A 22954-nucleotide genomic window follows, 5' to 3' on the forward strand; every position below is an offset into this window, starting at 1 on the left:
AGGGAGAGGGAGAAGGGGCAGCACGGTAGCCTTGTGGATAGCACAATTGCTTCTCAGTTCCAGGGCCCAGGTTCGATTCCGGCTTGGGTCACTGTCTGTGCGGAGTCTGCAAATCCTCCCCGTGTGTGCGTGGGTTTCCTCCGGGTGCTCCGGTTTCCTCCCACAGTCCAAGGATGTGCAGGTTAGGTGGATTGGCCATGATAAATTGCCCTTAGTGTCCAAAATTGCCCTTAGTGTTGGGTGGGGTTACTGGGTTATGGGGATAGGGTGGCGTTGTGACCTTGGGTGGGGTGCTATTTCCAAGAGCCGGTGCAGACTCGATGGGCCGAATGGCCTCCTGCACTGTAAATTTCTGAAAAGGTGGGAATGGGGATTAGAGAGGGAGAAGGTTGGAATGGGGATTACGGAGAGTGAAGGTGGGAATGGGGATTAGAGAGAGAACGTGGGAATGGGGATTAGAAAGAGAGAAGGTGGGTATTAGAGAGGGAAATGGTGCGAATGGGGATTAGAGAGAGAGAGAACGTGTGAATGGGGATTAGAGAGAGGGAAGGTGGGAATGGGGATTAGAGAGAGAAGGTGGGACTGGGGATTAAGGAGAGAGAAGGTGGGAATGGGGATTAGAGCGAGAGAAAGTGGGAATGGGGATTAAAGAGACAGACAGTGGGATTGGGAATTAGAGAGAGGGAAGGTGGGACTGGGGTTAGAGAGGGAGAAGGTGGGAAAGGGGATTAAAGAGGGAGAAGGGGGGAATGGGGATTTGGGAGGGAGAAGGTAGGAAAGGGGATTAAAGAGGGAGAAGGTGTGAATTGGGATTAGATAGGGAGAAGGTGGGAATGGGGATTAAAGAGACAGAAGGTGGGAATGGGGATTAGAGAGCGAGAAGGTGGGAATGGGGATTAGAGAGGGAGAATGTGGGAATGGGGATTAGAGAGGGAGAAGGTGGGAATGGGGATTAAAGAGACAGAAGGTGGGAATGGGGATTAGATAGAGAGAAGGCGGGAATGGGGATTAGAGAGGGAGAAGGTGGGAATGGGGATTAACGAGACAGAAGGTGGGAATGGGGATTAGAGAGAGAGAAGGTGGGAATGGGGATTAAAGAGAGAGAAGGTGGGAATGGGGATTAGAGACAGAGAAGGTGGGAATGGGGATTAAAGAGAGAGAAGGTGGTAATGGGGATTATAGAGAGAGAAGGTGGGATAGGGGATTAAAGAGAGAGAAGGTGGGAATGGGGATTAGAGCGAGAGAAGGTGGGACTGGGGTTTAAAGAGACAGAAGGTGGGAATGGGGATTAGAGAGGGGGAAGGTGGGAATGGGGATCAAAGAGACAGAAGGTGGGAATGGGGATTAGAGAGGGAGAAGGTGGGAAAGGGGATTAAAGAGGGAGAACGCGGGAATGGGGATTAGAGATGGAGAATGTGGGAAAGCGGATTAAAGAGGGAGAAGGTGGGAATGGGGATTAGAGAGGGAGACGGTGGGAATGGGGATTAAAGAGGGAGAAGGTGGGAAAGGGGATTAAATAGGGAGAAGGTGGGAAAGGGGATTAAAGAGCGAGAAGATGGGAATGGTGATTAGAGAGGGGGAAGGTGGGAATGTGGATTAAAGAGTCAGAAGGTGGGAATGGGGATTAGAGAGAGAGAAGGTGGGAATGGGGATGAGAGAGGGAGAAGGTGGGAATGGGGATTAAAGAGGGAGAAGGTGGGAATTGGGATTCGAGAGGGAGAAGGTGGGAATGTGGATTAAGGAGACAGAAGGTGGGAATGGGGATTAGAGAGAGAAATAAGGTGGGAATGGGGATTAGAGAGGGAGAAGGTGGGAATGGGGATTAAAGAGATAGAAGGTGGGAATGGGGATTAGAGAGAGAGAAGGTGGGAATGGGGATTAAAGAGAGAGAAGGTGGGAATGGGGATTAAAGAGAGAGAAGGTGGGAATGGGGATTAGAGGGAGAAGGTGGGAAAGGGGATTAAAGAGGGCGATGTTGGGAATCGGGTTTAGAGAGAGAGAAGGTGGGAATGGGGATTAAAGAGAGAGAAGGTGGGAATGGGGATTAGAGAGGGAGAATGTGGGAATGGGGATTAAAGAGGGAGAAGGTGGGAATGGGGATTAGAGAGGGAGAAGGTGGGAATGTGGATTAAAGAGACAGAAGGTGGGAATGGGGATTAGAGAGAGAGAAGGTGGGAATGGGGATTAGAGAGGGAGAAGTTGGGAATGGGGATTAAAGAGATAGAAGTTGGGAATGGGGATTAGAGAGACAGAAGGTGGGAATGGGGATTAAAGAGACAGAAGGTGGGAATGGGGATTAGAGGGAGAAGGTGGGAAAGGGGATTAAATAGGGCGATGGTGGGAATGGGGATTAGAGAGGGAGAAAGTGGGAAAGGGGATTAAAGAGGGAGATGGTGGGAATGGTGATTAGAGAGAGGGAAGGTGGGAATGGGGATTAAAGAGATAGAAGGTGGGAATGGGGATTAGATAGAGAGAAGGCGGGAATGGGGATTAGAGAGGGAGAAGGTGGGAATGGGGATTAAAGAGACAGAAGGTGGGAATGGGGATTAGAGGGAGAAGGTGGGAAAGGGGATTAAATAGGGCGATGGTGGGAATGGGGATTAGAGAGGGAGAAAGTGGGAAAGGGGATTAAAGAGGGCGATGGTGGGAATGGTGATTAGAGAGAGGGAAGGTGGGACTGGGGATTAGAGAGGGAGAGGGAGAAGGGGCAGCACGGTAGCCTTGTGGATAGCACAATTGCTTCTCAGTTCCAGGGCCCAGGTTCGATTCCGGCTTGGGTCACTGTCTGTGCGGAGTCTGCAAATCCTCCCCGTGTGTGCGTGGGTTTCCTCCGGGTGCTCCGGTTTCCTCCCACAGTCCAAGGATGTGCAGGTTAGGTGGATTGGCCATGATAAATTGCCCTTAGTGTCCAAAATTGCCCCTCGTGTTGGGTGGGGTCACTGGGTTATGGGGATAGGGTGGCGTTGTGACCTTGGGTGTGGTGCTATTTCCAAGAGCCGGTGCAGACACGATGGGCCGAATGGCCTCCTGCACTGTAAATTTATGAAAAGGTGGGAATGGGGATTAGAGAGGGAGAAGGTGGGAATGGGGATTAGAGAGAGTGAAGATGGGATTGGGGATTAGAGAGAGAGAAGGTGGGTATTTGAGAGGGAAATGGTGCGAATGGGGATTAGAGAGAGAGAGAACGTGTGAATGGGGATTAGAGAGAGGGAAGGTGGGAATGGGGATTAGAGAGAGAAGGTGGGAATGGGGATTAAAGAAGGAGAAGGTGGGAATGGGGATTAAAGAAGGAGAAGGTGGGAATGGGGATTAGAGAGAGGGAAGGTGGGAATGGGGATTAGAACGAGGGAAGGTGGGAATGGGGATTAAAGAGACAAGGTGGGAATGGGGATTAGAGGGAGAAGGTGGGAAAGGGGATTAAAGAGGGCGATGGTGGGAATGGGGATTAGAGAGAGAGAAGGTGGGAATGGGGATTAAAGAGAGAGAAGGTGGGAATGGTGATTAGAGAGGGAGAAGGTGGGAATATGGATTAAAGAGACAGAAGGTGGGAATGGGGATTAGAGAGAGAGAAGGTGGGAATGGGGATTAGAGAGGGACAAGGTGGGAATGGGGATTCAAGAGGGAGAAGGTGGGAATGGGGATTAGAGAGAGAGAAGGTGGGAATGGGGATTAGAGAGAGAGAATGTGGGAATGGGGATTAGAGAGGGAGAAGGTGGGAATGGGGATTAAAGAGACAGAAGGTGGGAATGGGGATTAGATAGAGAGAAGGCGGGAATGGGGATTAGAGAGGGAGAAGGTGGGAATGGGGATTAACGAGACAGAAGGTGGGAATGGGGATTAGAGAGAGAGAAGGTAGGAATGGGGATTAAAGAGAGAGAAGGTGGGAATGGGGATTAGAGACAGAGAAGGTGGGAATGGGGATTAAAGAGAGAGAAGGTGGTAATGGGGATTATAGAGAGAGAAGGTGGGAATGGGGATTAAAGAGAGAGAAGGTGGGAATGGGGATTAGAGCGAGAGAAGGTGTGAATGGGGATTAAAGAGACAGACGGTGGGCCTGGGGAATAGAGAGAGGGAAGGTGGGACTGGGGTTTGAAGAGACAGAAGGTGGGAATGGGGATTAGAGAGGGGGAAGGTGGGAATGGGGATCAAAGAGACAGAAGGTGGGAATGGGGATTAGAGAGGGAGAAGGTGGGAAAGGGGATTAAAGAGGGAGAACGCGGGAATGGGGATTAGAGATGGAGAATGTGGGAAAGCGGATTAAAGAGGGAGAAGGTGGGAATGGGGATTAGAGAGGGAGACGGTGGGAATGGGGATTAAAGAGGGAGAAGGTGGGAAAGGGGATTAAATAGGGAGAAGGTGGGAAAGGGGATTAAAGAGCGAGAAGATGGGAATAGTGATTAGAGAGGGGGAAGGTGGGAATGTGGATTAAAGAGTCAGAAGGTGGGAATGGGGATTAGAGAGAGAGAAGGTGGGAATGGGGATGAGAGAGGGAGAAGGTGGGAATGGGGATTAAAGAGGGAGAAGGTGGGAATGGGGATTAGAGAGGGAGAAGGTGGGAATGTGGATTTAGGAGACAGAAGGTGGGAATGGGGATTAGAGAGAGAGAAGGTGGGAATGGGGATTAGAGAGGGAGAAGGTGGGAATGGGGATTAAAGAGATAGAAGGTGGGAATGGGGATTAGAGAGAGAGAAGGTGGGAATGGGGATTAAAGAGAGAGAAGGTGGGAATGGGGATTAAAGAGAGAGAAGGTGGGAATGGGGATTAGAGGGAGAAGGTGGGAAAGGGGATTAAAGAGGGCGATGTTGGGAATTGGGTTTAGAGAGAGAGAAGGTGGGAATGGGGATTAAAGAGAGAGAAGGTGGGAATGGGGATTAGAGAGGGAGAATGTGGGAATGGGGATTAAAGAGGGAGAAGGTGGGAATGGGGATTAGAGAGGGAGAAGGTGGGAATGTGGATTAAAGAGACAGAAGGTGGGAATGGGGATTAGAGAGAGAGAAGGTGGGAATGGGGATTAGAGAGGGAGAAGTTGGGAATGGGGATCAAAGAGATAGAAGTTGAGAATGGGGATTAGAGAGACAGAAGGTGGGAATGGGGATTAAAGAGACAGAAGGTGGCAATGGGGATTAGAGGGAGAAGGTGGGAAAGTGGATTAAATAGGGCGATGGTGGGAATGGGGATTAGAGAGGGAGAAAGTGGGAAAGGGGATTAAAGAGGGAGATGGTGGGAATGGTGATTAGAGAGAGGGAAGGTGGGAATGGGGATTAAAGAGATAGAAGGTGGGAATGGGGATTAGATAGAGAGAAGGCGGGAATGGGGATTAGAGAGGGAGAAGGTGGGAATGGGGATTAAAGAGACAGAAGGTGGGAATGGGGATTAGAGGGAGAAGGTGGGAAAGGGGATTAAATAGGGCGATGGTGGGAATGGGGATTAGAGAGGGAGAAAGTGGGAAAGGGGATTAAAGAGGACGATGGTGGGAATGGTGATTAGAGAGAGGGAAGGTGGGACTGGGGATTAGAGAGGGAGAGGGAGAAGGGGCAGCACGGTAGCCTTGTGGATAGCACAATTGCTTCTCAGTTCCAGGGCCCAGGTTCGATTCCGGCTTGGGTCACTGTCTGTGCGGAGTCTGCAAATCCTCCCCGTGTGTGCGTGGGTTTCCTCCGGGTGCTCCGGTTTCCTCCCACAGTCCAAGGATGTGCAGGTTAGGTGGATTGGCCATGATAAATTGCCCTTAGTGTCATAAATTGCCCTTCGTGTTGGGTGGGGTTACTGGGTTATGGGGATAGGGTGGCGTTGTGACCTTGGGTGTGGTGCTATTTCCAAGAGCCGGTGCAGACACGATGGGCCGAATGGCCTCCTGCACTGTAAATTTATGAAAAGGTGGGAATGGGGATTAGAGAGGGAGAAGGTGGGAATGGGGATTAGAGAGAGTGAAGGTGGGATTGGGGATTAGAGAGAGAGAAGGTGGGTATTTGAGAGGGAAATGGTGCGAATGGGGATTAGAGAGAGAGAGAACGTGTGAATGGGGATTAGAGAGAGGGAAGGTGGGAATGGGGATTAGAGAGAGAAGGTGGGAATGGGGATTAAAGAAGGAGAAGGTGGGAATGGGGATTAAAGAAGGAGAAGGTGGGAATGGGGATTAGAGAGAGGGAAGGTGGGAATGGGGATTAGAACGAGGGAAGGTGGGAATGGGGATTAAAGAGACAAGGTGGGAATGGGGATTAGAGGGAGAAGGTGGGAAAGGGGATTAAAGAGGGCGATGGTGTGAATGGGGATTAGAGAGAGAGAAGGTGGGAATGGGGATTAAAGAGAGAGAAGGTGGGAATGGTGATTAGAGAGGGAGAAGGTGGGAATATGGATTAAAGAGACAGAAGGTGGGAATGGGGATTAAAGAGAGAGAAGGTGGGAATGGGGATGAGAGAGGGACAAGGTGGGAATGGGGATTAAAGAAGGAGAAGGTGGGAATGGGGATTAGAGAGGGAGTCGGTGGAATGTGGATTAAAGAGACAGAAGGTGGGAATGGGGATTAAAGAGAGAGAAGGTGAGAATGGGGATTAGAGAGGGAGAAGGTGGGAATGGGGATTAAAGAGAAAGAAGGTGGGAATGGGGATTAGAGAGAGAGAAGGTGGGAATGGGGATTAGAGAGAGAGAAGGTGGGAATGGGGATTAAAGAGAGGGAAGGTGGGAATGGGGTTAAAGAGGGAGATGTTGGAATGGGGATTAAAGAAAGAGAAGGTGGGAATGGGGATTAAAGAGAGAGAAGGTGGGAATGGAGATTCGAGAGAGAGAAGGTGGGAATGGGGATTAGAGGGAGGGAATGGGGGAATGGGGATTAGAGAGGGAGAATGTGGGAATGGGGATTAAAGAGGGAGAAGGTGGGAATGGGGATTAGAGAGGGAGAAGGTGGGAATGTGGATTAAAGAGACAGAAGGTGGGAATGGGGATTAGAGAGAGAGAAGGTGGGAATGGGGATTGAGAGGGAGAAGTTGGGAATGGGGATTAAAGAGATAGAAGGTGGGAATGGGGATTAGAGAGAGAGAAGGTGGGAATGGGGATTAAAGAGACAGAAGGTGGGAATGGGGATTAGAGGGAGAAGGTGGGAAAGGGGATTAAATAGGGCGATGGTGGGAATGGGGATTAGAGAGGGAGAAAGTGGGAAAGGGGATTAAAGAGGGCGAAGGTGGGAATGGTGATTAGAGAGAGGGAAGGTGGGACTGGGGATTAGAGAGGGAGAGGGAGAAGGGGCAGCACGGTAGCCTTGTGGATAGCACAATTGCTTCTCAGTTCCAGGGCCCAGGTTCGATTCCGCCTTGGGTCACTGTCTGTGCGGAGTCTGCAAATCCTCCCCGTGTGTGCGTGGGTTTCCTCCGGGTGCTCCGGTTTCCTCCCACAGTCCAAGGATGTGCAGGTTAGGTGGATTGGCCATGATAAATTGCCCTTAGTGTCCAAAATTGCCCTTAGTGTTGGGTGGGGTTACTAGGTTATGGGGATAGGGTGGCGTTGTGACCTTGGGTGGGGTGCTATTTCCAAGAGCCGGTGCAGACTCGATGGGCCGAATGGCCTCCTGCACTGTAAATTTCTGAAAAGGTGGGAATGGGGATTAGAGAGGGAGAAGGTTGGAATGGGGATTACGGAGAGTGAAGGTGGGAATGGGGATTAGAGAGAGAACGTGGGAATGGGGATTAGAAAGAGAGAAGGTGGGTATTAGAGAGGGAAATGGTGCGAATGGGGATTAGAGAGAGAGAGAACGTGTGAATGGGGATTAGAGAGAGGGAAGGTGGGAATTGGGATTAGAGAGAGAAGGTGGGACTGGGGATTAAGGAGAGAGAAGGTGGGAATGGGGATTAGAGCGAGAGAAAGTGGGAATGGGGATTAAAGAGACAGACAGTGGGATTGGGAATTAGAGAGAGGGAAGGTGGGACTGGGGTTAGAGAGGGAGAAGGTGGGAAAGGGGATTAAAGAGGGAGAAGGGGGGAATGGGGATTTGGGAGGGAGAAGGTAGGAAAGGGGATTAAAGAGGGAGAAGGTGTGAATTGGGATTAGATAGGGAGAAGGTGGGAATGGGGATTAAAGAGACAGAAGGTGGGAATGGGGATTAGAGAGCGAGAAGGTGGGAATGGGGATTAGAGAGGGAGAATGTGGGAATGGGGATTAGAGAGGGAGAAGGTGGGAATGGGGATTAAAGAGACAGAAGGTGGGAATGGGGATTAGATAGAGAGAAGGCGGGAATGGGGATTAGAGAGGGAGAAGGTGGGAATGGGGATTAACGAGACAGAAGGTGGGAATGGGGATTAGAGAGAGAGAAGGTGGGAATGGGGATTAAAGAGAGAGAAGGTGGGAATGGGGATTAGAGACAGAGAAGGTGGGAATGGGGATTAAAGAGAGAGAAGGTGGTAATGGGGATTATAGAGAGAGAAGGTGGGAATGGGGATTAAAGAGAGAGAAGGTGGGAATGGGGATTAGAGCAAGAGAAGGTGTGAATGGGGATTAAAGAGACAGACGGTGGGAATGGGGAATAGAGAGAGGGAAGGTGGGACTGGGGTTTAAAGAGACAGAAGGTGGGAATGGGGATTAGAGAGGGGGAAGGTGGGAATGGGGATCAAAGAGACAGAAGGTGGGAATGGGGATTAGAGAGGGAGAAGGTGGGAAAGGGGATTAAAGAGGGAGAACGCGGGAATGGGGATTAGAGATGGAGAATATGGGAAAGCGGATTAAAGAGGGAGAAGGTGGGAATGTGGATTAGAGAGGGAGACGGTGGGAATGGGGATTAAAGAGGGAGAATGTGGGAAAGGGGATTAAATAGGGAGAAGGTGGGAAAGGGGATTAAAGAGCGAGAAGATGGGAATGGTGATTCGAGAGGGGGAAGGTGGGAATGTGGATTAAAGAGTCAGAAGGTGGGAATGGGGATTAGAGAGAGAGAAGGTGGGAATGGGGATGAGAGAGGGAGAAGTTGGGAATGGGGATTAAAGAGGGAGAAGGTAGGAATGGGGATTAGAGAGGGAGAAGGTGGGAATGTGGATTAAGGAGACAGAAGGTGGGAATGGGGATTAGAGAGAGAGAAGGTGGGAATGGGGATTAGAGATGGAGAAGGTGGGAATGGGGATTAAAGAGATAGAAGGTGGGAATGGGGATTAGAGAGAGAGAAGGTGGGAATGGGGATTAAAGAGAGAGAAGGTGGGAATGGGGATTAAAGAGAGAGAAGGTGGGAATGGGGATTAGAGAGAGAGAAGGTGGGAATGTGGATTAGAGGGAGGGAATGGGGTTTAAAGAGGGAGAAGGTTGGAATGGGGATTAAAGCGGGAGAAGGTGGGAATGGGGATTAGAGAGAGGGAAGGTGGGAATGGGGATTAGAACGAGGGAAGGTGGGAATGGGGATTAAAGAGACAGAAGGTGGGAATGGGGATTAGAGGGAGAAGGTGGGAAAGGGGATTAAAGAGGGCAATGGTGGGAATGGGGATTAGAGAGAGGTAAGGTGGGAATGGTGATTAGAGAGGGAAAAGGTGGGAATGGGGGTTAACGAGACAGAAGGTGGGAATGGGGATTAGAGAGAGAGAAGGTGGGATTGGGGATTTGGGAGGGAGAAGGTGGGAAAGGGGATTAAAGAGGGAGAAGGTGTGAATTGGGATTAGATAGGGAGAAGGTGGGAATGGGGATTAAAGAGTCAGAAGGTGGGAATGGGGATTAGAGAGAGAGAAGGCGGGAATGGGGATTAGAGATGGAGAATATGGGAAAGCGGATTAAAGAGGGAGAAGGTGGGAATGGGGATTAGAGAGGGAGACGGTGGGAATGGGGATTAAAGAGGGAGAATGTGGGAAAGGGGATTAAATAGGGAGAAGGTGGGAAAGGGGATTAAAGAGCGAGAAGATGGGAATGGTGATTCGAGAGGGGGAAGGTGGGAATGTGGATTAAAGAGTCAGAAGGTGGGAATGGGGATTAGAGAGAGAGAAGGTGGGAATGGGGATGAGAGAGGGAGAAGTTGGGAATGGGGATTAAAGAGGGAGAAGGTGGGAATGGGGATTAGAGAGGGAGAAGGTGGGAATGTGGATTAAGGAGACAGAAGGTGGGAATGGGGATTAGAGAGAGAGAAGGTGGGAATGGGGATTAGAGATGGAGAAGGTGGGAATGGGGATTAAAGAGATAGAAGGTGGGAATGGGGATTAGAGAGAGAGAAGGTGGGAATGGGGATTAAAGAGAGAGAAGGTGGGAATGGGGATTAAAGAGAGAGAAGGTGGGAATGGGGATTAGAGAGAGAGAAGGTGGGAATGGGGATTAGAGGGAGGGAATGGGGTTTAAAGAGGGAGAAGGTTGGAATGGGGATTAAAGCGGGAGAAGGTGGGAATGGGGATTAGAGAGAGGGAAGGTGGGAATGGGGATTAGAACGAGGGAAGGTGGGAATGGGGATTAGAGGGAGAAGGTGGGAAAGGGGATTAAAGAGGGCAATGGTGGGAATGGGGATTAGAGAGAGGTAAGGTGGGAATGGTGATTAGAGAGGGAAAAGGTGGGAATGGGGGTTAACGAGACAGAAGGTGGGAATGGGGATTAGAGAGAGAGAAGGTGGGATTGGGGATTTGGGAGGGAGAAGGTGGGAAAGGGGATTAAAGAGGGAGAAGGTGTGAATTGGGATTAGATAGGGAGAAGGTGGGAATGGGGATTAAAGAGTCAGAAGGTGGGAATGGGGATTAGAGAGAGAGAAGGTGGGAATGGGGATGAGAGAGGGAGAAGTTGGGAATGGGGATTAAAGAGAGCGAACATGGGAATGGGGATTAGAGAGGGAGAATGTGGGAAAGGGGATTAAAGAGGGAGAAGGTGGGAATTGGGATTAGGGAGGGAGACGGTGGGAATGGGGATTAAAGAGAGGGAAGGTGGGAATGTGGATTAGAGAGAGCGAAGGTGGGAATGGGGATGAGAGAGGGAGAAGGCGGGAATGGGGATTAGAGAGGGAGAAGGTGGGAAAGGGGATTAAAGAGGGAGAAGGTGGGAATGGGGATTAGAGAGGGAGAAGGTGGGAAAGGGGATTAAATAGGGAGAAGGTGGGAAAGTGGATTATAGAGCGAGAGGATGGGAATGGTGATTAGAGAGGGAGAAGGTGGGAATGTGGATTAAAGAGACAGAAGATGGGAATGGGGATTTGAGAGGGAGAAGATGGGAATGGGGATTAGAGAGGGACAAGGTGGGAATGGGGATTAAAGAGGGAGAACGTGGGAATGGGGATTAGAGAGGGAAAAGGTGGAATGTGGATTAAAGAGACAGAAGGTGGGAATGGGAAATAGAGAGAGAGAAGGTGGGAATGGGGATTAAAGAGACAGAAGGTGGGAATGGGGATTAGAGGGAGAAGGTGGGAAAGGGGATTAAATAGGGCGACGGTGGGAATGGGGATTAGAGAGGGAGAAAGTGGAAAAGGGGATTAAAGAGGGAGATGGTGGGAATGGTGATTAGAGAGAGGGAAGGTGGGACTGGGGATTAGAGAGGGAGAGGGAGAAGGGGCAGCACGGTAGCCTTGTGGATTGCACAATTGCTTCTCAGTTCCAGGGCCCAGGTTCGATTCCGGCTTGGGTCACTTCTGTGCGGAGTCTGCAAATCCTCCCCGTGTGTGCGTGGGTTTCCTCCGGGTGCTCCGGTTTCCTCCCGCAGTCCAAGGATGTGCAGGTTAGGTGGATTGGCCATGATAAATTGCCCTTAGTGTCCAAAATTGCCCTTAGTGTTGGGTGGGGTTACTGGGTTATGGGGATAGGGTGGCGTTGTGACCTTGGGTGGGGTGCTATTTCCAAGAGCCGGTGCAGACACGATGGGCCGAATGGCCTCCTGCGCTGTAAATTTATGAAAAGGTGGGAAAGGGGATTAGAGAGGGAGAAGGTGGGAATGGGGATTAGAGAGAGTGAAGGTTCGATTGGGGATTAGAGAGAGAACGTGGGAATGGGGATTAGAGAGAGAGAAGGTGGGTATTTGAGAGGGAAATGGTGCGAATGGGGATTAGAGAGAGAGAGAACGTGTGAATGGGGATTAGAGAGAGGGAAGGTGGGAATGGGGATTAGAGAGAGAAGGTGGGAATGGGGATTAAAGAAGGAGAAGGTGGGAATGGGGAGTAGAGAGAGGGAAGGTGGGAATGGGGATTAGAACGAGGGAAGGTGGGAATGGGGATTAAAGAGACAAGGTGGGAATGGGGATTAGAGGGAGAAGGTGGGAAAGGGGATTAAAGAAGGAGAAGGTGGGAATGGGGATTAGAGAGAGGGAAGGTGGGAATGGGGATTAGAACGAGGGAAGGTGGGAATGGGGATTAGAACGAGGGAAGGTTGGAATGGGGATTAGAGGGAGATGGTGGGAAAGGGGATTAAAGAGGGCGAAGGTGGGACTGGGGATTAGAGAGGGAGAGGGAGAAGGTGCCGCACGGTAGCCTTGTGGATAGCACAATTGCTTCTCAGTTCCAGGGCCCAGGTTCGATTCCGGCTTGGGCCACTGTCTGTGCGGAGTCTGCAAATCCTCCCCGTGTGTGCGTGGGTTTCCTCCGGGTGCTCCGGTTTCCTCCCACAGTCCAAGGATGTGCAGGTTAGGTGGATTGGCCATGATAAATTGCCCTTAGTGTCCAAAATTGCCCTTAGTGTTGGGTGGGGTTACTGGGTTATGGGGATAGGGTGGCGTTGTGACCTTGGGTGGGGTGGGGTGCTATTTCCAAGTGCCGGTGCAGACTCGATGGGCTGAATGGCCTCCTGCACTGTAAATTTATGAAAAGGTGGGAATGGGGATTAGAGAGGGAGAAGGTGGGAATGGGGATTAGAGAGAGTGAAGGTGGGAATGGGGATTAGAGAGAGAACGTGGGAATGGGGATTAGAGAGAGAGAAGGTGGGTATTAGAGAGGGAAATGGTGCGAATGGGGATTAGAGAGAGAGAGAACGTGTGAATGGGGATTAGAGAGATGGAAGGTGGGAATGGGGATTAGAGAGAGAAGGTGGGAATGGGGATTAAGGAGAGAGAAGGTGGGAATGGGGATTAAAGCGAGAGAAAGTGGGAATGAGGATTAAAGAGACAGACAGTGGGGATGGGAATTAGAGAGAGAGAAGGTGGGACTGGGGTTAGAGAGGGAGAAGGTGGGAAAGGGGATTAAAGAGGGAGAATGTGGGAATGGGGATTTGGGAGGGAGAAGGTGGGAAAGGGGATTAAAGAGGGAGAAGGTGTGAATTGGGATTAGATAGGGAGAAGGTGGGAATGGGGATTAAAGAGACAGAAGGTGGGAATGGGTATTAGAGAGCAAGAAGGTGGGAATGGGGATTAGAGAGGGAGAATGTGTGAATGGGGATTAGAGAGGGAGAAGGTGGGAATGGGGATTAACGAGACAGAAGGTGGGAATGGGGATTAGATAGAGAGAAGGCGGGAATGGGGATTAGAGAGGGAGAAGGTGGGAATGGGGGTTAACGAGACAGAAGGTGGGAATGGGGATTAGAGAGAGAGAAGGTGGGAATGGGGATTAAAGAGAGAGAAGGTGGGAATGGGAATTAGAGAGAGAGAAGGTGGGAATGGGGATTAAAGAGAGAGAAGGTGGGAATGGGGATTATAGAGAGGGAAGGTGGGAATGGGGTTAAAGAGGGAGAGGTTGGAATGGGGATTAAAGAAAGAGAAGGTGGGAATGGCAATTAAAGAGAGAGAAGGTGGGAATGGGGATTCGAGAGAGAGAAGGTGGGAATGGGGTTTAGAGGGAGGGAATGGGGTTTAAAGAGGGAGAAGGTAGGAATGGGTATTAAAGAGGGAGAAGGTGGGAATGGGGATTAGAGAGAGGGAAGGTGGGAATGGGGATTAGAATGAGGGAAGGTGGGAATGGGGATTAAAGAGACAGAAGGTGGGAATGGGGATTAGAGGGAGAAGGTGGGAAAGGGGATTAAAGAGGGCGATGGTGGGAATTGGGATTAGAGAGAGACAAGGTGGGAATGGGGATTAAAGAGAGAGAAGGTGGGAATGGGGATTAGAGAGGGAGAATGTGGGAATGGGGATTAAAGAGGGAGAAGGTGGGAATGATGATTAGAGAGGGAGAAGGTGGGAATGTGGATTAAAGAGACAGAAGGTGGGAATGGGGATTAGAGAGAGAGAAGGTGGGAATGGGGATTAGAGAGGGAGAAGTTGGGAATGGGGATTAAAGAGATAGAAGGTGGGAATGGGGATTAGAGAGAGAGAAGGTGGGAATGGGGATTAAAGAGACAGAAGGTGGGAATGGGGATTAGAGGGAGAAGGTGGGTAAGGGGATTAAATAGGGCGATGGTGGGAATGGGGATTAGAGAGGGAGAAAGTTGGAAAGGGGATTAAAGAGGGAGAAGGTGGGAGTGGTGATTAGAGAGAGGGAAGGTGGGACTGGGGATTAGAGAGGGAGAGGGAGAAGAGGCAGCACGGTAGCCTTGTGGATAGCACAATTGGTTCTCAGCTCCAGGGCCCAGGTTCGATTCCGGCTTGGGTCACTGTCTGTGTGGAGTCTGCAAATCCTCCCCGTGTGTGCGTGGGTTTCCTCCGGGTGCTCCGGTTTCCTCCCACAGTCCAAGGATGTGCAGGTTAGGTGGATTGGCCATGATAAATTGCCCTTAGTGTCCAAAATTGCCCTTAGTGTTGGGTGGGGTTACTGGGTTATGGGGATAGGGTGACGTTGTGACCTTGGGTGGGGTGCTATTTCCAAGAGCCGGTGCAGACTCGATGGGCCGAATGGCCTCCTGCACTGAACATTTATGAAAAGGTGGGAATGGGGATTAGAGAGGGAAAAGGTGGGAATGGGGATTAAAGAGGGAGAAGGTGGGAATGGGGATTTGGGAGGGAGAAGATGGGAAAGGGGATTAAAGAGCGAGAAGGTGTGAATGGGGATTAGAGAGGGAGAAGGTGGGAATGGGGATTGAAGAGACAGAAGGTGGGAATGGCGATTAGAGAGAGAGAAGGTGGGAATGGGGATTAGAGAGGGAGAAGGTGGAAAGGGGGATTAATGAGGGAGAAGGTGGGAATGGGGATTAGAGCGGGAGAAGGTGGGAATGGGGATTAAAGAGACAGAAGGTGGGAATGGGGATTAGATAGAGAGAAGGTGGGAATGGGGATTAAAGAGACAGAAGGTGGGAATGGGGATTAGATAGAGAGAAGGCGGGAATGGGGATTAGAGAGGGAGAAGGTGGGAATGGGGATTAACGAGACAGAAGGTGGGAATGGGGATTAGAGAGAGAGAAGGTGGGAATGGGGATTAAAGAGAGAGAAGGCGGGAATGGGGATTAGAGAGAGAGAAGGTGTGAATGGGGATTAAAGAGAGAGAAGGTGGGAATGGGGATTAGGGAGGGAGTCGGTGTGAATGGGGATTAAAGAGAGGGAAGGTGGGAATGTGGATTATAGAGAGCGAAGGTGGGAATGGGGATTAGAGAGGGAGAAGGCGGGAATGGGGATTAGAGAGGGAGAAGGTGGGAGAGGGGATTAAAGAGGGAGAAGGTGGGAATCGGGATTAGAGAGGGAGAAGGTGGGAAAGGGGATTAAATAGGGAGAAGGTGGGAAAGTGGATTAAAGAGCGAGAGGATGGGAATGGTGATTAGAGAGGGAGAAGGTGGGAATGTGGATTAAAGAGACAGAAGATGGGAATGGGGATTTGAGAGAGAGAAGATGGGAATGGGGATTAGAGAGGGACAAGGTGGGAATGGGGATTAAAGAGGGAGAACGTGGGAATGGGGATTAGAGAGGGAGAAGGTGGAATGTGGATTAAAGAGACAGAAGGTGGGAATGGGAAATAGAGAGAGAGAAGGTGGGAATGGGGATTAAAGAGACAGAAGGTGGGAATGGGGATTAGAGGGAGAAGGTGGGAAAGGGGATTAAATAGGGCGACGGTGGGAATGGGGATTAGAGAGGGAGAAAGTGGGAAAGGGGATTAAAGAGGGAGATGGTGGGAATGGTGATTAGAGAGAGGGAAGGTGGGACTGGGGATTAGAGAGGGAGAGGGAGAAGGGGCAGCACGGTAGCCTTGTGGATTGCACAATTGCTTCTCAGTTCCAGGGCCCAGGTTCGATTCCGGCTTGGGTCACTTCTGTGCGGAGTCTGCAAATCCTCCCCGTGTGTGCGTGGGTTTCCTCCGGGTGCTCCGGTTTCCTCCCACAGTCCAAGGATGTGCAGGTTAGGTGGATTGGCCATGATAAATTGCCCTTAGTGTCCAAAATTGCCCTTAGTGTTGCGTGGGGTTACTGGGTTATGGGGATAGGGTGGCGTTGTTGACCTTGGGTGGGGTGCTATTTCCAAGAGCCGGTGCAGACTTGATGGGCCGAATGGCCTCCTGCGCTGTAAATTTATGAAAAGGTGGGAATGGGGATTAGAGAGGGAGAAGGTGGGAATGGGGATTAAAGAAGGAGAAGGTGGGAATGGGGAGCAGAGAGAGGGAAGGTGGGAATGGGGATTAGAATGAGGGAAGGTGGGAATGGGGATTAAAGAGACAAGGTGGGAATGGGGATTAGAGGGAGAAGGTGGGAAAGGGGATTAAAGAAGGAGAAGGTGGGAATGGGGATTAGCGAGAGGGAAGGTGGGAATGGGGATTAGAACGAGGGAAGGTGGGAATGGGGATTAGAACGAGGGAAGGTGGGAATGGGGATTAGAGGGAGATGGTGGGAAAGGGGATTAAAGAGGGCGAAGGTGGGACTGGGGATTAGAGAGGGAGAGGGAGAAGGTGCCGCACGGTAGCCTTGTGGATAGCACAATTGCTTCTCAGTTCCAGGGCCCAGGTTTGATTCCGGCTTGGGTCACTGTCTGTGCGGAGTCTGCAAATCCTCCCCGTGTGTGCGTGGGTTTCCTCCGGGTGCTCCGGTTTCCTCCCACAGTCCAAGGATGTGCAGGTTAGGTGGATTGGCCATGATAAATTGCCCTTAGTGTCCAAAATTGCCCTTAGTGTTGGGTGGGGTTACTGGGTTATGGGGATAGGGTGGCGTTGTGACCTTGGGTGGGGTGCTATTTCCAAGTGCCGGTGCAGACTCGATGGGCCGAATGGCCTCCTGCACTGTAAATTTATGAAAAGGTGGGAATGGGGATTAGAGAGGGAGAAGGTGGGAATGGGGATTAGAGAGCGTGAAGGTGGGAATGGGGATTAGAGAGAGAACGTGGGAATGGGGATTAGAGAGAGAGAAGGTGGGTATTAGAGAGGGAAATGGTGCGAATGGGGATTAGAGAGAGAGAGAACGTGTGAATGGGGATTAGAGAGAGGGAAGGTGGGAATGGAGATTCGAGAGAGAAGGTGGGAATGGGGATTAAGGAGAGAGAAGGTGGGAATGGGGATTAGAGCGAGAGAAAGTGGGAATGGGGATTAAAGAGACAGACAGTGGGGATGGGAATTAGAGAGAGGGAAGGTGGGACTGGGGTTAGAGAGGGAGAAGGTGGGAAAGGGGATTAAAGAGGGAGAAGGTGGGAATGGGGATTTGGGAGGGAGAAGGTGGGAAAGGGGATTAAAGAGGGAGAAGGTGTGAATTGGGATTAGATAGGGAGAATGTGGGAATGGGGATTAGAGAGGGAGAAGGTGGGAATGGGGATTAACGAGACAGAAGGTGGGAATGGGGATTAGATAGAGAGAAGGCGGGAATGGGGATTAGAGAGGGAGAAGGTGGGAATGGGGGTTAACGAGACAGAAGGTGGGAATGGGGATTAGAGAGAGAGAAGGTGGGAATGGGGATTAGAGAGGGAGAATGTGGGAATGGGGATTAGAGAGGGAGAAGGTGGGAATGGGGATTAACGAGACAGAAGGTGGGAATGGGGATTAGATAGAGAGAAGGCGGGAATGGGGATTAGAGAGGGAGAAGGTGGGAATGGGGGTTAACGAGACAGAAGGTGGGAATGGGGATTAGAGAGAGAGAAGCTGGGAATGGGGATTAAAGAGAGAGAAGGTGGGAATGGGGATTAGAGAGAGAGAAGGTGGGAATGGGGATTAAAGAGAGAGAAGGTGGGAATGGGGATTATAGAGAGGGAAGGTGGGAATGGGGTTAAAGAGGGAGAGGTTGGAATGGGGATTAAAGAAAGAGAAGGTGGCAATGGCAATTAAAGAGAGAGAAGGTGGGAATGGGGATTCGAGAGAGAGAAGGTGGGAATGGGGTTTAGAGGGAGGGAATGGGGTTTAAAGAGGGAGAAGGTAGGAATGGGTATTAAAGAGGGAGAAGGTGGGAATGGGGATTAGAGAGAGGGAAGGTGGGAATGGGGATTAGAATGAGGGAAGGTGGGAATAGGGATTAAAGAGACAGAAGGTGGGAATGGGGATTAGAGGGAGAAGGTGGGAAAGGGGATTAAAGAGGGTGATGGTGGGAATTGGGATTAGAGAGAGAGAAGGTGGGAATGGGGATTAAAGAGAGAGAAGGTGGGAATGGGGATTAGAGAGGGAGAATGTGGGAATGGGGATGAAAGAGGGAGAAGGTGGGAATGATGATTAGAGAGGGAGAAGGTGGGAATGTGGATTAAAGAGACAGAAGGTGGGAATGGGGATTAGAGAGAGAGAAGGTGGGAATGGGGATTAGAGAGGGAGAAGTTGGGAATGGGGATTAAAGAGATAGAAGGTGGGAATGGGGATTAGAGAGAGAGAAGGTGGGAATGGGGATTAAAGAGACAGAAGGTGGGAATGGGAATTAGAGGGAGAAGGTGGGAAAGGGGATTAAATAGGGCGATGGTGGGAATGGGGAGTAGAGAGGGAGAAAGTTGGAAAGGGGATTAAAGAGGGAGAAGGTGGGAGTGGTCATTAGAGAGAGGGAAGGTGGGACTGGGGATTAGAGAGGGAGAGGGAGAAGAGGCAGCACGGTAGCCTTGTGGATAGCACAATTGGTTCTCAGCTCCAGGGCCCAGGTTCGATTCCGGCTTGGGACACTGTCTGTGCGGAGTCTGCAAATCCTCCCCGTGTGTGCGTGGGTTTCCTCCGGGTGCTCCGGTTTCCTCCCACAGTCCAAGGATGTGCAGGTTAGGTGGATTGGCCATGATAAATTGCCCTTAGTGTCCAAAATTGCCCTTAGTGTTGGGTGGGGTTACTGGGTTATGGGGATAGGGTGACGTTGTGACCTTGGGTGGGGTGCTATTTCCAAGAGCCGGTGCAGACTCGATGGGCCGAATGGCCTCCTGCACTGTAAATTCTATGAAAAGGTGGGAATGGGGATTAGAGAGGGAAAAGGTGGGAATGGGGATTAGAGAGAGTGAAGATGGGAATGGGGATTAGAGAGAGAACGTGGGAATGGGGATTAGAGAGAGAGAAGGTGGGAATGGGGATTAGAGATAGGGAAGGTGGGAATGGCGATTAGAGAGAGGGAAGGTGGGAATGGGGATTGGATAGACAGAAGGTGGGAATGGGGATTAGAGAGAGGGAAGGTGGGAATGGGGATTAGAGATAGAGAAGGTGGGGATTAGCGAGGGAAAAGGTGGGAAAGGGGATTAGAGAGAGTGAAGGTGGGAATGGGGATTAGAGAGAGAACATGGGAATGGGGAATAGAGAGAGAGAAGGTGGGAATTAGAGAGGGAAACGGTGCGAATGGGGTTTAGAGAGAGCGAGAACGTGTGAATGGGGATTAGAGAGAGGGAAGGTGGGAATGGGGTTTAGAGAGAGAAGGTGGGAATGGGGATTAAGGAGAGAGAAGGTGGAAATGGGGATTAGAGCGAGAGAAAATGGGAATGGGGATTAAAGAGACAGACAGTGGGAATGGGAATTAGAGAGAGGGGAGGTGGGACTGGGGTTAGAGAGGGAGAAGGTGGGAATGTGGATTAAAGAGGGAGAAGGTGGGAATGGGGATTTGGGAGGGAGAAGATGGGAAAGGGGATTAAAGAGCGAGAAGGTGTGAATGGGGATTAGAGAGGGAGAAGGTGGGAATGGGGATTGAAGAGACAGAAGGTGGGAATGGCGATTAGAGAGAGAGAAGGTGGGAATGGGGATTAGAGAGGGAGAAGGTGGAAAGGGGGATTAATGAGGGAGAAGGTGGGAATGGGGATTAGAGCGGGAGAAGGTGGGAATGGGGATTAAAGAGACAGAACGTGGGAATGGGGATTAGATAGAGAGAAGGCGGGAATGGGGATTAGAGAGGGAGAAGGTGGGAATGGGGATTAACGAGACAGAAGGTGGGAATGGGGATTAGAGAGAGAGAAGGTGGGAATGGGGATTAAAGAGAGAGAAGGCGGGAATGGAGATTAGAGAGAGAGAAGGTGGGAATGGGGATTAAAGAGAGAGAAGGTGGGATGGGGATTATGGAGAGAGAAGGTGGGAATGGGGATTAAAGAGAGAAGGTGGGAATGGGGATTAGAGCGAGAGAAGGTGTGAATGGGGATTAAAGAGACAGACGGTGGGAATAGGGATTAGAGAGAGGGAAGGTGGGACTGGGGTTTAAAGAGACAGAAGGTGGGACTGGGGATTAGAGAGGGGGAAGGTGGGAATGGGGATCAAAGAGACAGAAGTTGGGAATGGGGATTAGAGAGGGAGAAGGTGGGAAAGGGGATTAAAGAGAGAGAACATGGGAATGGGGATTAGAGAGGGAGAATGTGGGAAAGGGGATTAAAGAGGGAGAAGGTGCGAATTGGGATTAGGGAGGGAGACGGTGGGAATGGGGATTAAAGAGAGGGAAGGTGGGAATGTGGATTAGAGAGAGCGAAGGTGGGAATGGGGATTAGAGAGGGAGAAGGCGGGAATGGGGATTAGAGAGGGAGAAGGTGGGAAAGGGGATTAAAGAGGGAGAAGGTGGGAATGGGGATTAGAGAGGGAGAAGGTGGGAAAGGGGATTAAATAGGGAGAAGGTGGGAAAGTGGATTAAAGAGCGAGAGGATGGGAATGGTGATTAGAGAGGGAGAAGGTGGGAATGTGGATTAAAGAGACAGAAGATGGGAATGGGGATTTGAGAGAGAGAAGATGGGAATGGGGATTAGAGAGGGACAAGGTGGGAATGGGGATTAAAGAGGGAGAACGTGGGAATGGGGATTAGAGAGGGAGAAGGTGGAATGTGGATTAAAGAGACAGAAGGTGGGAATGGGAAATAGAGAGAGAGAAGGTGGGAATGGGCATTAGAGAGAGAGAAGGTGGGATTGGGGATTAAAGAGAGAGAAGGTGTGAATGGGGATTAGAGAGTGAGAAGGTGGGAATGGGGATTAGAGAGAGAGAAGGTGGGAATGTGGATTAAAGAAAGAGAAGGTGGGAATGGGAATTAAAGACAGAGAAGGTGGGAATGGGGATTAGAGGGAGGGAAGGTGGGAATGGGGTTTAAAGAGGGAGAAGGTAGGAATGGGGATTAAAGAGGGAGAAGGTGGGAATGGGGATTGGAGAGAGGGAAGGTGGGAATGGGGATTAGAACGAGGGAAGGTGGGAATGGGGATTAAAGAGACAGAAGGTGGGAATGGGGATTAGAGGGACAAGGTGGGAAAGGGGATTAAAGAGGGCGATGGTGGGAATTGGGATTAGAGAGAGAGAAGGTGGGAATGGGGATTAAAGAGAGAGAAGGTGGGAATGGGGATTAGAGAGGGAGAATGTGGGAATGGGCATTAAAGAGGGAGAAGGTGGGAATGGGGATTAGAGAGGGAGAAGGTGGGAATGTGGATTAAAGAGACAGAAGGTGGGAATGGGGATTAGAGAGAGAGAAGGTGGGAATGGGGATTAGAGAGGGAGAAGTTGGGAATGGGGATTAAAGAGATAGAAGTTGGGAATGGGGATTAGAGAGAGAGAAGGTGGGAATGGGGATTAAAGAGACAGAAGGTGGGAATGGGAATTAGAGGGAGAAAGTGGGAAAGGGGATTAAAGAGGGAGATGGTGGGAATGGTGATTAGAGAGAGGGAAGGTGGGAATGGGGATTAAAGAGACAGAAGGTAGGAATGGGGATTAGATAGAGAGAAGGCGGGAATGGGGATTAGAGAGGGAGAAGGTGGGAATGGGGATTAAAGAGATGGAAGGTGGGAATGTGGATTAGAGAGAGCGAAGGTGGGAATGGGGATTAGAGAGGGAGAAGGCGGGAATGGGGATTAGAGAGGGAGAAGGTGGGAAAGGGGATTAAAGAGGGAGAAGGTGGGAATGGGGATTAGAGAGGGATAAGGTGGGAAAGGGGATTAAATAGGGAGAAGGTGGCAAAGTGGATTAAAGAGCGAGAGGATGGGAATGGTGATTAGAGAGGGAGAAGGTGGGAATGTGGATTAAAGAGACAGAAGATGGGAATGGGGATTTGAGAGAGAAAAGATGGGAATGGGGATTAGAGAGGGACAAGGTGGGAATGGGGATTAAAGAGGGAGAACGTGGGAATGGGGATTAGAGAGGGAGAAGGTGGAATGTGGATTAAAGAGACAGGTGGGAATGGGAAATAGAGAGAGAGAAGGTGGGATTGGGGATTAAAGAGAGAGAAGGTGTGAATGGGGATTAGAGAGTGAGAAGGTGGGAATGAGGATTAGAGAGAGAGAAGGTGGGATTGGGGATTAAAGAGAGAGAAGGTGGGAATGGTGATTAAAGAGAGAGAAGGTGGGAATGGGGATTAAAGAGAGGGAAGGTGGGAATGGGGTTAAAGAGGGAGAGGTTGGAATGTGGATTAAAGAAAGAGAAGGTGGGAATGGGAATTAAAGACAGAGAAGGTGGGAATGGGGATTCGAGAGAGAGAAGGTGGGAATGGGGATTAGAGGGAGGGAATGGGGTTTAAAGAGGGAGAAGGTAGGAATGGGGATTAAAGAGGGAGAAGGTGGGAATGGGGATTAGAGAGAGGGAAGGTGGGAATGGGGATTAGAACGAGGGAAGGTGGGAATGGGGATTAAAGAGACAGAAGTTGGGAATGGGGATTAGAGGGACAAGGTGGGAAAGGGGATTAAAGAGGGCGATGGTCGGAATTGGGATTAGAGAGAGAGAAGGTGGGAATGGGGATTAAAGAGAGAGAAGGTGGGAATGGGGATTAGAGAGGGAGAATGTGGGAATGGGCATTAAAGAGGGAGAAGGTGGGAATGGGGATTAGAGAGGGAGAAGGTGGGAATGTGGATTAAAGAGACAGAAGGTGGGAATGGGGTTTAG

The sequence above is a fragment of the Scyliorhinus torazame genome, chromosome 4, assembly GCF_047496885.1.
Source record: "Scyliorhinus torazame isolate Kashiwa2021f chromosome 4, sScyTor2.1, whole genome shotgun sequence".
Classification (NCBI taxonomy): domain Eukaryota; kingdom Metazoa; phylum Chordata; class Chondrichthyes; order Carcharhiniformes; family Scyliorhinidae; genus Scyliorhinus; species Scyliorhinus torazame.